At 36.1% G+C, this 9,958-nt stretch overlaps 1 pseudogene; it reads left to right on the forward strand.

Annotated features, from left to right (window-relative positions):
• The first annotated feature begins 4,342 nt into the window (after positions 1–4,342).
• On the forward strand, positions 4,343–8,474 carry LOC121321660 (annotated as a pseudogene).
• Positions 8,475–9,958: the final 1,484 nt, after the last annotated feature.

The following is a 9,958-nucleotide window of genomic DNA, read 5'->3' on the forward strand; positions in this document are numbered from 1 at the left end:
TTTTTCATAGATTCCTTCTCCAATTTCAGTATCTCCCATATGATATTTATAATGTACATTTTTATTTCCTGCATGCAGTACCTTACACTTTTTTCTATTAAATGTCATTTGCCATGTGCCTGCCCAGTTCTGAATCTTGTCTAGATCATTTTGAATGACCTCTGCTGCTACAACAGTGTTTGCCACTCCTCCTAGTTTTGTGTCATCTGCAAATTTAATAAGTTTACTTACTATACCAGAATCTAAATCATTAATGTAGATTAGGAATAGCAGAGGACCTAATACTGATCCCTGTGGTACACCGCTGGTTACCACACTCCATTCTGAGGTTTTTCCTCTAATAAGTACTTTCTGTTTTCTACATGTTAACCACTCCCTAATCCATGTACATGTGTGTGGCAGGCTGGTGAGTGGATAGAGGCCCAGAGACAGTCTGAGTTCAAAAAAATAACTATTTTATTATAAACACAAAAATGAAAGGGCACAAGGGCCAAAACAAAGCAATTTAAACACAAAATAAACAAAATAAAGCAAAAATACACTCACAAAAATAAAGGTTTCCAGGCTGGGCAATGCCTTCACTGGATTCAAAACATTCAAAAAACACAAACACCAAAACACCAACCTGCTTCCTCAGCTCCCTCCTCCTAAATGAAAAGCAGAGGCCTCCTTTTATGTCAGGTGGCTGGGCGCTGATTGATCGTTAATTAAACTAATCATCTAATCAACCCCAGCCACCTGAACACAATGAACCAAGGCAGGTAGGGGAATTTAACCCCATCCCTGCCAATTTCTAAAGAGCAGAGCTGTGCTCTACCACAATGTGTTTCCTTGAATCCCAACTGCATTCAGTTTGAGAATTAATCTTTTGTGCAGGACTTTGTCAAAAGCTTTCTGGAAATCTAAATAAACCATGTCATATGCTTTGCAATTATCCATTATCAATGTTGCATCGTCAAAAAAATCAAGCAAGTTAGTTAGACACGATCTCCCTTTCCTAAAACCATGTTGACTGTCTCCCAGGACCCTGTTACCATATAGGTAATTTTCCATTTTGGATCTTATTATAGTTTCCATAAGTTTGCATATAATAGAAGTCAGGCTTATTGGTCTGTAGTTACCTGGTTCAGTTTTGTTTCCCTTTTTGTGGATCGGTATTACGTTTGCAATTTTCCAGTCTGTCGGTACCACCCCTGTGTCAAGAGACTGCTGCATGATCTTGGTTAGCGGTTTGTAAATTACTTCTTTCATTTCTTTGAGTACTACTGGGAGGATCTCATCCGGCCCAGGGGATTTGTTTATTTTAAGAGCTCCTAGGCCCTTTAACACTTCTGCTTCAGTTATGCTAAAGTTATTTAAAACTGGATAGGAACTGGATGACATGTGGGGCATGTTGTCAGTATCTTCCTTTGTAAAAACTTGTGAAAAGTAATCATTTAATATATTTGCTATTTTTTTTCTTCATCTACGATTTTGCCATTTGTATCTCTTAAACATTTAATCTCCTCTTTGAATGTTCTCTTGCTGTTGTAATATTGGAAAAACATTTTGGAATTGGTTTTAGCTCCCTTAGCAATGTTCATTTCTATTTCTCTCTTGGCCTTTCTAACTTCCTTTTTGACTTGTGTTTGCAGTTCTGTGTATTCTTTCTGCGTACTTTCTTTTTGGTCCTTTTTTAATGCTCTGTAAAGTGCCTTTTTTCACTGAATATTTTTTTTAATTGATCTGTTAAACCATTTTGGCAATTTAGTTTTACATTTAGATTTGTCTACTTTAGGGATGTAATTGTTTTGCGCCTCTAGTACTACATTTTTGAAGAACAACCATCCTTCTTCTGTGGGTGTTTTCTCTATTTTACTCCAATCTACTTCTGTTAGTCTCTGTTTCCTACCTTCATAGTTTGCTTTTCTAAAATTGTAAACCTTAGCTTTAGTCATTACTTTTGGGGATTTAAAAAACACTTCAAATGAGACCATGTTGTGGTCTGAGTTTGCCAGTGGTTCTCTGACCTCTGTTTTAGTTATTCTATCTTCGTTATTTGAAAAGACTAAATCAAGGCATGCCTCCCCTCTAGTCGGTGCCTTGACAAATTGTGTTAGGAAGCAGTCATTTGTCATTTCCACCATTTCTATTTCATCCTTCGCGCTACCCACCCATTTTATTTGGGGGAAGTTGAAATCCCCCATTAGCATGGCTTCTCCTTTGCTAGACGCAATGTCATTGTATAACAGATTATTTTGCTCACCGTCTGAATCTGGCGGTCTATAGCATGCTCCTATTATTATGCCCTTTGAATTTTTGTCCGTTATTCTGACCCATATTGATTCGGTTTTATTTTCTTTGTCCAGGTTTAACACCTGGGCTTCAAGACTGTTTCTTATGTATAGCGCTACCCCTCCTCCTCTTCTGTCCTGCCTGTCTTTCCTATACAGTGTATACCCACAAATATTATATTCGTCCCCATCACTCTCAGACAACCACGTTTCTGTAACACCTATCACATCATAGTTACTTGTTAGTGCAGTAGCTTCAAGTTCTAGAATTTTGTTTCTGATACTTCTAGCATTTAGATAAATGCATTTAATGGTTGTCTTACCTGAGTTGTTGTTCTTGTTTTGATGCGGTCTCCCTTCTGTTTTTTTGTTGATTTCTCCCCCCTTCCTTTCTAGTTTAAATGCTTCTGAACCTGCTCGAGGATCTTTTCTCCGAGTAGACTGGTTCCCTTGTTATTTAAATGCAGTCCATCCCGTCTATACAGATAGTCCTTGTTGTAGAATGTGGTCCAATGATCAAGATAGGTGAAGCCTTCCCGTGTGCACCACGTCTTCAGCCATGCGTTTTGATTAATTATTTCCAGCTGTCCATATGGTCCTTTGCAAGGTGCCAGTAGTATACCAGAAAATACCACAGTTTTGGTTTTCTCTTTTAATTTCCTTCCTAGCTCTCTGAATTTGTTTTGCAGGGATTTTGGTCTGTCTCTTCCAATGTTGTTTGTACCGATGTGGACGACTACTACCGGGTCGTCTCCTGTTCGTTCTAGGAGCCTGTCCACGTTCTCAGTGATGTGCTTGACCGAGGCTCCCGGAAGGCAGCACACTGTTGTAGTAAGGGGGTCCAAACTGCGAATTGAACTTGCTGTGTTTCTCAATATGGAGTCCCCAACAATCATCACCTCCCTTCTTTTTGCTGTCTGGTCACCACTGTCAATGGGATCCTGGATGTTGTTCCTTTCATTCTCTTGTTGCTGGTTCTGCTCATCAAAATTCTGAAGTGACTCAAATCTGTTGGTTGTTTCGATTTCTGGTGGTTGTGTTTGACGAAGTTTCTTTTTTAACCTGCTTCTGCGTACCTGAACCCAGCTGTTCTGACCTTCTATCTCCCTGGTGGCTTTCAGTCTGTTAGGGGTGATGCAGACTTCCATGAATTGTAGGTGTGCCAGTTCCTCAAGATTCTGTTGCTGTCTCACTTCTTCCAGCTCCATTTCTAACATACTTACTAGTTTATGCAAATCCTGGATCACGCGGCACTTTACGCACACTTGGTTTAGCTCCGCTGGGTTTTCTCGGATTTCCCACATCAAGCAGGTGTCACAGATTACTGGCTTGAAGACCATGTTGAGGTATAGTAGTGTAGCGTGCACGGGGGAAGGCAGCAACAGGGCTGGTAGGTGACATAATCACATACAAAGCCTGATATACTCTCCTTGCAAAGGAGCTGGCTCATTTGTACAGCGGTATTGGCGCTATCCTTTAGTGTGAGAGGTCTCGGATTCCATCCCACCCTCTGTCTGTGTGTGGATTGCCTCGCCGTGTGTGATGCGTCTGCCTGTGTTAACCGAGACTGCTACATTGGTGTGAGAAGTGGACACAGGTACCCCGGCACGCACTTGTCGGACTGTAGCCTGGTGAGCAAGTCCTGGGTGGACTTGAGGCTGGCAGGGGAGAGTGTGGCGTGCAAGGGGGAAGGCAGCAGCAGGGCTGGTAGGTGTCATAATCACATACAAAGACATAAGCCTGATATATGCTCCTTGCAAAGGAGCCGGCTCTTTTGTACAGCGGTATCAGCACTGTCCTTTAGTGCGAGAGGTCCCAGGTTTGCGCCCGCCATCTGCCTCTGTGGATTGACTCGCCCTGTGTGATGCGCCTGCCTGCGGGAACTGGGATCGCTACCACATGTTTTTAACTATGAAGCCCAACCTTTATTCTTCTTCCTTTGAGAATATGAATAAATGTAATAATAATTTGGATTGTTAGGTTTCTTTTTGTCTTATAACAATTACACATTTATGATTGATTTGAAATACTTAAACATACATTATATTAATTGTTAATCTCTTTTCGTCATGGATCTAGGGATAATTAAGCCAGAAGATGTAATAAGACATCATGAAATAAGAAATGTTCAAAATATCACAAAAGTCATAAACAACGCAAGTCATGGATGTCATTATCACAAACCAAGGAACCAGTGTGGATACTCTTCAGAAATGCAGTGTTGTATAAATTTGGTTCCTTTTGTGTTTGAAGAAAATCTGTGAAAAAAAAAAATGCACATGTGTTTTTTTTATTTCTCAAAGCAGGAGTAGTTCCAATGATCTGATTGGTTAAAATTGTTGACAAATAAACAGTTAAGTATGAACTTTGATTCTGTAATTGTCAAGAAAACTGTTAAATGGACATGGTTCATGATCACCGTCAGATTTCAGATACTGGATTACTTAATTTTAGTTTGAATCTAGGATCATCTAAATCTTTGAAACCTAAAAAAAAAAAAAATTATCCAGTAGATGGCAGCATTTACCTTTATATTTTTGTTTAAAATGTATTTTTGCTATGTTGTTCCTTCAATCTTAGTATCACTGTAAACCACTTTTGCTAAACCTGAACAGAAAGCCATTGCTTTTTATATCAATTTGACTAAATAAAATTTAAAAAATCATTAAGATACATGTTTTTATATAGCATATTGTGGAAAAACAAAACATTCAGTTTCAAAATACTGTACAAACTTGTGTCCTAAATTCACTAATTATTTAGCACAAAAAATATATATTAAGATGTGCAATTTTCCAATAGAAATAATCATACAGTATACATTTTTACATTTTATATTTTTATCTACTTTCTTTGTAGAATTATAAAACTGTAGCAAATACTTCAACTGTAATTGTAGTGATTCAGGAACAACTAAGAGATGTAAGTACTGTGTACTTTAGGCTGTCCTAGATTTTTTATGAAGTGTTCAGGTCTTATTGTTCAAACTTCTTCCCAGTCTACTAATCCCCCTTTTTGACCTTTCAAATTATATATAATAATATAATATGTTACTATTTAGAATTGTATGTACCAAAACTAACTGTCCTAAGTAGCATGTGTAATCAGACTTAATTATGGAAAATGGTACGTAAAGCATTTATTTTCCTAATTTTTTACTTTTATTGCAAAAAGGCTCTAGACAAGAACCAACAGTAGCTGGTTTATGACCAGCAGTGTGAGGCCTATGTTAAGGGACTGCTGGCAACAATGTCTGAGCTAGAGCAGGAGTTAAGACAAGCCAACCAATCACTCCCACACCGGCACAAAGAAGGCAATTCAGAAGGTAATTTTTTTTTTTTTTTTAAATGGGCAAATGGGAAAGTAGCAGATGAAATACACCCAGTAAACATTGAGTTCTGGCAGCTCATTTAGTGTGTCATTTAATTTTTTTTATTTTTTAAATAAGGAATAAAATGTTGGACACTTTTGTGGTATAGCTGCTTTAATCCCTAGAGTCAGTGTTATTTATGCAGGTTTGCAGTCTTATTAATCAAACAACAAATTCTGTTTACTTTTGACTACTTTTGATTACTATTGATTTACATGTGGTTATGGGTATTTTCTGTCAATGTATAAGAGGGTATTTTCTGGCAATGTATAAGAATCATCTGACTCAGTTCAAGGGTTGTCGGTTTAATTTTGTTTTGAAAACATTTCTCTGATTCTTTGGATCGGGATTATCCACGTGCAAGTGATATTGATGCCTTTTAGAGAGCTGGTTTCTGTATGTTAACATTGTTGACTTCATTACATTTAGGAAGAGAGAGTATATTAAAACAGATAGCAAAATAAATGTGGAAAATGTATTTCATAGCTCAATTGTTTGTTTCGTGACAGTGAGATCCCTTTCTTTTGAATATTCCAACAATAACAGCATATTCATTGATGGTTGGAATGGATTACTTTGAAGGCTTGACCTTTTTTTTTTTTTAGATAGAAAACAATCCTGACAAAAAACAAGAGTACCGTGACAAGGTTTTACTAACAGCCAAACATGATCTTAAGGCGCCAAAGATCACTGTAAGTCAATTACAGCAGGAGCAGTCTGAATTAAGAAAGAAGTATGACCAACAATCAAGAGCAGTAAAAGATCTCCATTCGGAACTCATAAAATAGCAGGCAGTATGTCGATGATGAGAAGTAGCACATGGGGAACAAAGTGCAGAGGCTGAAAGAAGAGCTCGAGAAAGCCAAAGTTCGATGTGAGGAGGAAAGGTAAATATCAGCTGAGCTGTCCAAAAGATTGTCAGATTTGTCATCACAGGTACAGGAAATGCAATCCTTCCAACAGCAAATTCACATGGAAATCAAGAAGGGATTGTTTTTTTTTTCAAACAATTAATATACTTTAGTTTCCAACTTTGTTGCAACATACAAATATTGTTGTTTCGGATGCACACTAAGCAAAAAAAAAATTCTATCATTGATAAAGGCTGACTAAAAATAACGATTTTATTGGCACAATTGTAATGAACCATAATGACCATGTTCTGTTTGTGTTGCAGTCAGTCCTATACACAGTTATTTTAACTGTGCTGTAGTGGAGTTTAGAGTTTTACGTGTCATCTAGAGCAGAGGATCCCAATTAGTGGTGTGTGAGCAAATGCCAACTGGTCCCTCAAATTCGCCAGATAATGAAACTACTCCTTGGAAAAGGATGGGGACCAACGATGTGATGGAACGTGGCTATTCAAGTTATTGAGAGTGTAAGAAGGTCCCTGTCCATCTGTCTTTACTTGCATACATGTCGCACATTTTACTCATATCTAGATAACCAATTCATCCAATTATATTTTTTTAAAGTACATAATGTGGAAGCCAGGGTATGATACTTTTTGATTTTTTAAATTAATTATGTAAAGAATTTGATTTTTTTAAAGTAGTTTTTTTTATGAATAAAATGCAGCAGCATTGTCTAGAACCAACTGTAGTTATTTTTCTAAGATGGTCTGTGCTTTTTATAAAATTGGGTGTGTATTTATAGTTACATGTAGTTCTGAGAGATGGGGATGTATTTCCCTGGAGACAGGGATATACTCAAGGCCAAACTTCAGTTTGTATATATGTAGAGAACTGTGTGTTTTTGTATAACGTTACAAATTGTTATAGTAGATGCTGAATCTTGCAAAACTCTTCAAATGAGTATTTGGCACATCTAACAGCCGTTAGGACCACAGACATATTGGGTGTACTGAAGGTTCCACAAGCTCACTACAGTAGACTGCTGTCTCTTTTCCATTGTTACTTTGAACTGTTGGTTCAAAGTGATGATTTATTCTTGTTATCATTTGTCTTCATCTACATAAGGTACTGCTTTATTCCATGATTAAAAAAAAAAAAAAAAAAAAGTTAAAATAATTTTTCAATCTAATCCACTTGCAAACATATATTCACCTGCTTTGAATCTATTACTAGATCCATATGTCCACTGAAGACTTTGAAAGTGAAACACTGGATCGGCAGAGTTTACAACTACAGCTGCATAAAGGGTTAAAGGAACTATGCGAAGCAAGAGAACAGATAACGAGGTTGAAAACAACAGTAAGAAAGATAAACAACACTACTAGGAAAACTATATGTTGGTTGACTACTGAAACACAGAGCAATATGTGTGCTTGCAAATTATTATGCTGTTTTGTGAAGCTGAATACACATTTTCAAATCAAACAAGGTGTTCAGAAACAAACCTCTAAATGTATAAAAATGAAACAAAAACACAGGAGAACTGCTTTTCTTAACTGTCATTAATCCTGTTATTTAATTACTGTACAACATTCAGGTGTATACAGTGTGTTAATGTTTTAATATGTAAAACTGTTTTTATTACAATGGCTGTCTGTTGATACAGATGGGCTTTATAAATAAGGCTCTGTAAAACTGTATTTACAAAGCAAGTAATTGGAGCGGTAGAGAGATTTGTTTGTTTTTGTGTTTTTCCAGAATGGCTGCAAGAGTTATCTATCTGAGCCTAGCTGCAGCAACACACATGAGTTTCATGAGCAGCCACCTATGCAGGATCCAGCTTTGTACCATACATCCTCTCCCAAGATCTCCAATCTTCTTGACAGGAGTTTTCTGGAGTGCCCAAGATGCAGAGCCAAATATCCAACCAGTCGGCATCGTGAACTGCTGACACACATTGATTACTGTTTAGAATAACCCGGTTAAGGGAAATATATTTGAATATATATTATTATATATATAATATATATATATATAATATATATATTATATATATACATACATGCTACTATTTACTATGATTTGGTGTGTTTTATATTATAAATAATACTTTTGGTGTGTTTATATTATTTATAATAAAGCAAACCCTACTATGTTTTACTATGTGCACTGCTACTGCTGCAGCTGCTCAAAGCCAATTTTAATATATAATGCAGATAATTTTTTTTTTTTTTTTAATGGTTTGTATTTGTATTTGTTGTGGACTTTAGCCATTTATTAAAAAACAAATTCTGTATAGTAATCTATAATAGTCTCATTTGTATTTAGTTTATATTTCATAAACATGTCATCAATAATAAGTGTTACAAAATTATGCTGGTTATTATTGAATATAAATAAATGTGTAAGTCAATAAGAAAATGTGTGTTGTGTGCCATAAAACTAGTTTGGGATGCTGTGGCTTAAAGTTCAATAATGTAGTTCTATTGTTAATGGAGCACTTTTTATTTAAAACCTGTTTAAGAGCTGTTAAGGTTTCTACGTGGATGTGCTGCATATTTCAGCACTGCCTTTCTCTAAAGCACTCTAGGTCGTGTCCTGGTATGAGGCATATTTTGGAACAGACCAAACAATCCTGTACTTTGTACAACAGATCTATGGCTGAAATTAGCTTGCATAAGTAAACCCTTGCATTATACTATTTTAGGCACTAGATTAAATGAGCTAACTAAGGATAAGGAAATCTTGCACCAGAATCGGTTTACAAGAGTTTGATTGCCAGTTAACTGAGAGAACGCAGAAGGTGTTGAGAGAAACCCTATTTTAGTCCCTTATACTTTATTGAATCAATTATTTTCCTATCACAAATCATGTTGAAAGAGTAAACCCATATTTGATTTATGAATGAGTGATTGTTTATATATATCGCTAAATAATTTGGTGAAGCCTTTCATTGCTTGAAAATAGCACCAATATTCTAGACCAATGTTTTTTTTATTTGTTTTTTTCTTTCTGGTAATGAATCTCGTGCTTTCATGAAGTGCCTCTTTTTGTCCTATTACTTTATAAAGCTACTGCAGGCATGTTAGCACCCATATTTGATGTATACATATCGTGGATTAATTGTTGTCTTTAAAAACATTTGTTGTCTTTTAAAAACATTGTTGTCAATTTGAAAAGTGTTTTTATTTTTTCATTTACTGTAAAAACCTTTGAATAAGTATATTCTAGGTATTTTTAGGGGGTCCTAAAAAAGGGGGTGACTTATACACCGGTGTGACCTATAAGCTTTTTCCTGAAATTCTTGTATTAAAAAGTGGGGGGCAACTTATACACCTATTAGACTTATATATAGTTTTTTACAGTAAGTCTTTAATTATATGGGTCTGTGAATCAAATTTAATGTTTGATTGTAAAAATCCCATCAATGACACTGCACATTTTTTATATATTTAATGTCA

Source organism: Polyodon spathula, chromosome 10, assembly GCF_017654505.1.
Source record: "Polyodon spathula isolate WHYD16114869_AA chromosome 10, ASM1765450v1, whole genome shotgun sequence".
NCBI lineage: Eukaryota > Metazoa > Chordata > Actinopteri > Acipenseriformes > Polyodontidae > Polyodon > Polyodon spathula.